Source organism: Bison bison, unplaced genomic scaffold, assembly GCF_000754665.1.
Source record: "Bison bison bison isolate TAMUID 2011002044 unplaced genomic scaffold, Bison_UMD1.0 scf7180017864160, whole genome shotgun sequence".
NCBI lineage: Eukaryota > Metazoa > Chordata > Mammalia > Artiodactyla > Bovidae > Bison > Bison bison.
This window is the reverse complement of record NW_011494732.1, coordinates 7,080,852-7,085,139: the sequence shown is the minus strand read 5'-3', so window position 1 is coordinate 7,085,139 and position 4,288 is coordinate 7,080,852. Positions and strand designations below refer to the sequence as shown.

Below are 4,288 nucleotides of genomic sequence, written 5' to 3'. Positions count from 1 at the left end.
AGCTGATTTACACAGCAGTTACATTAGTTACTGCTGTACAGCAAAAGTGATTCAGTTATGTATTGTATACATTCTTTTTTATATTCTTTTCCATTATGACCCATCGTGCATGCTAAGTCGCTTTGGTTGTGTCTGACTCTTGGAGACCCCCATGGACTACAGCCCGCCAGGTTCCTCTGTCCAGAGAATTTTCCAAGCAAGAATATTGAAGTGGGTTGCCATAATCTCCTCCAGGGTATCTTCTTGGCCCAGGGATCAAACCTGTGTCTCCTGCATTGACATGCGGGTTCTTTACCACCTGGGAAGCCCTATGACGTATCACAGAACACTGAATCTAGTTCCCTGGACTATACAGTAGCCCCTGGTAGTTTCACATTTCCTTATTTTAAAAGCTCCTCCTCACACAAAACAAGAATCCCAAATTCAAACCTGTAGAAACCAAGTATGAGAAAACCCCCAAAATTGAGCACCCGCACCCCTACAGAGGTGGCACCTAGTTCTAGCTCAAGCCAATTGTTGTTAAGCAAGGACTGGAGCCTAGAATTGTCTGGTTACCTCCTCACCTCTCTCTCTCTTTTTTTTTCCCAAGAGAAGATCTAAAGCCAGGATGTTAAATGAGATCTCTTTTTTTTGTTTAAGTCAGCAGTTATTTTAAATATTTTAAAATGCTGGGCAGGTGAAATGAAACACTTTTGCATGGTGACCTCTAGGCTGCATCATTTCACAAAAGCAACGATTCAGACAGCACTTTACAGTTTATAACATATCTTCCACACATCAGGATAATTTCACAGGCACTCTACATTGTTGGTTTGCCATTATAACCTCATTTTGTAAATGGGGAGACTGTGGCTCGAGAGAGGGAGAGGGATTTGTCCAGGTCTCCTAATGTGAAGACCATGCACACGGGAGTCCAGTCGCCTGGCCTGATCTCAGGCCAACAATTCTCAACTGAGGAGTAAGGGGTCAGGGGTCATACCAGAGGAAGAACAGGCGCTCAAAGAGTATGTGAGCCTGGGTGATTTGTGTTGTGTGAAGAGTCAGGCTCCACATACTTATGATCTAATGTTCCCCTAGTTCAGCCCCCAACTAGTACCTGCAAGATGAAAGGCAAACATGAGACTAAAAAAAAAAGAGGTTAACATCAAATAACTTGGTGGTTCCTCAAAAGATTAAACAGAGAATTACCATATGACCAAACAATTCTGTTCCTAGGTATATACCCAAATAGCTTTACTCACAACAGCCAAAAGGGAGAAAACCAACCCACACATCCACTGACAGATGAATGGATAAGCAAAATGTGGTCCGTCTACACAATGGAATATGACTAAAAAGGAACCGACACAGGCTACAATCCCCATGAACCTCAAAAACATGATGCTAAGGGAAAGGTGCCTGACACAAAAGATCACATGTGCATGATCCCATTTATATGAAGTTTTCAGAACAGGCAAATCCATACAGACAGGGAGCAGATTAGTGGTTGCCTAGGAGTGGAGAGGTGTTGGGGGAAATAGGGAGTGACTGCCAGTGGGTATGGGGTCTCCTTTGGGGGTGATGAAAATATTTTGGACCTAGACAGAGGTGATGGTTGCCCAACACTGTGAATGGACTAAATGCCATTGAACTGTACATTTTTTTAAACTATTTTTATTTTAATATTTATTTAATTATTTATGTGGCTGAAGCAGGTCTTTGTTGCAGCATGCAGGATCTAGTTCCCTGACCAGGGATCAAACCCGGGCCCCTGCATTAGGAGAGCAGAGTCTTAGCCACTAGACCACCAGGGAAGTCCCTGAATTATACATTTTTTAAAAGTTAATTTTATGTTACATGAATTTAGGAAAAGAAAAAAAGAGATTGACACTCCCTCAGACTGTCAATTCCTTCTGTCTCTGGGACAGAATATTAACCTTTGGTTCGTATGTTTGACAAATTCTGCTGGACAAATGTCACAGGTACCACTGGAATTCAGGAAGTACATCCACAGATGGCAGCGCCACACTGATCACCCACGTCACGAAGGTGCCAGGAAAACAGTGAGGACCGAGGAGAGATATTTTATGAATGAATATAATGATATCTCTTTAGGACACTGGGTGACAGTGGTGAGGGGTCGTGGAGAAGAAAGCACAGATGGGAGCAGAAAACCAGTGCTTCCTGGAGGGCCTGGTTGAGGGCCAGAGAAATGCAACCTGCCCTCTTGGGTCAGTACTATGAGAGTTATTTATTTATTTATTTATTTTTGAGAGGTATTTATGGAATAATGTCTATGTATGCAATCTGGACCATGACTGGGCAGATGGGGGTCCCTTGTGGAGCAGGGTAAGACGACTGGGAAAGGCATTAAGGAAATAAAAACAGCACCCTAGCCCAGACATGGCATGATTTATGAACCCACAGAGTTCCATGTAAAGGAATGACAAAGTACCCAATCATGTGACAAGATGCTCAGCCTCAGTTACAATAAGAGAAGTGCAAATTCAAACTACAAGAAAAGCTTCCCTGGTGGTCCAGTGGTTAAGAGTCTGCCTTGCAATGCAGGGGACACTGGTTTGATCCCTGGTCCAGGAAGATTCCACATGCTGTGGGGCAACTAAGTCCATGCATCACAACTACTGAGCCTATGCTCCAGAGCCCACGAGCCACAACTACTGAAGCCTGTGTGCCCTAGAGCTCGTGCGCTGCAACAGGAGAAGCCACCAAAATGAGAAGCCTCAGCAACGCAACCAGAGAGTAGCCCCTGCTCACCACAACTAGAGAAGCTCACATGCAGCAACACAGACCCAGCACAGCCCCAGATAAATAAACTACAAGGAAATGGTTTGGGGGGTCATCAAAAAGTTAAATGTAGGATTATCATTTGACTCAGCAATTCCATATATATATATATATATATATATACATACATACACACACACACATATATATATACATACACCCCAAAAAACTGAAAGCAAGGATTCAAACAGAAACTTATACACCCATGTTCACGGCAGCATTATTCACAATAGCCAAAAGCTAGAAACATCTCAAGGGTCTATCAATGGAAGAATGGATAAACAGTATGTGGTTTGTTTAGACAATAAAATATCAGTCAGCTATAAAAAGGAATAACATTCTGACATGTGCTATAATATGGATGAGCCTTGGAAACATGCTAAGTGAAACAAACCAAACATTTAAAAAGCCAAATACTGTATGACTTCACTTAGGTAACAGGCAAATTCAGAGAGACAGGACGTTTAGAATAGAGGTTACCAGAGGGTAGGGGAGAGAGAAACAGGGAGTCATTGCTTAAGAGGCACAGAGTTTCTGTTTGGGGTGAAGAAAAAGTTCAGGAAATGGATTAGCAGCGATGGCTGCACAACATTCTGAATGTAAACAGGGCCACTGAATTGCACACCTGAAAGCAGTTAAAATGGTAAATTTTATATTATATATATATTTTACCAAAATTAAGAAAATAACAATAAAGCTACAAAAAAATACCTTTTTTCCAACTATCAGATTGGCAAAGACAAAAAATATAGTAACAGCACTATTTTCATGGGGAGGATGATCAATCCTAGAGGCAATCAACCCTGAATATTCATTGGAAGGACATAAAACTGAAGCTCCAATACTTTGGCCATCTGATGTGAAGAACTGACTCTTTGGAAAAAAACCCTGATGCTGGAAAAGACTGAAGGCAAAAGGAGAAAGCAGCAGCAGAGGATGAGATGGCTGGATGGCATCACTGACTCAACGGACATGAGTTTGAGCAAGCTCCGGGAGATGGTAAAGGATGGGGAAACCTGGCGTGCTGCAATCCATGGGGTCACAAAGAGTCAGGCATGACTGAGAGATTGAAAACAACAAATGACTTAGTAGCATCCTTATGAAGGAAAATTCACCACTATCTAATAAAATTCCAAATGCACATACCTTTGACTCAGCAATTCTGTACCTGAGTATTTAGCCTATAGGCAATCTCACACATAAAAAATGATATATGTACAAGATTATGTTGGTAGTGTGGTTTGAAATGACTATCCATGGTGGACTGAGTAAATAAAATGAGGTAATGTAGCCCAGGAAAAAATCATGCATTTATTTTAAAAGAGGTGACTCTGTATATCCTAACATGAGTTAGCTCCAAAACATGCTGTTCCATGGGAAAAAACCAAGGCACTAGCATGCTGCTGTTGGCACAGGGAGAAAGGACTGTACATCCGTACATAATCGAGTATGCACAGCATATTTCTGAAAAGATACACAAGAAAATGATAACAGTGGCCTCAAG

General features: G+C 41.8%; 1 protein-coding gene across 1 annotated transcript in view; it reads right to left on the bottom strand.

The window, feature by feature from the left end:
* The window catches only part of CAMKK2 (calcium/calmodulin-dependent protein kinase kinase 2, beta), a 53,736-nt gene that overhangs the window by 35,359 nt on the left and 14,089 nt on the right, over positions 1-4,288 (bottom strand). The gene's annotated exons all lie outside the window — the stretch shown is intronic.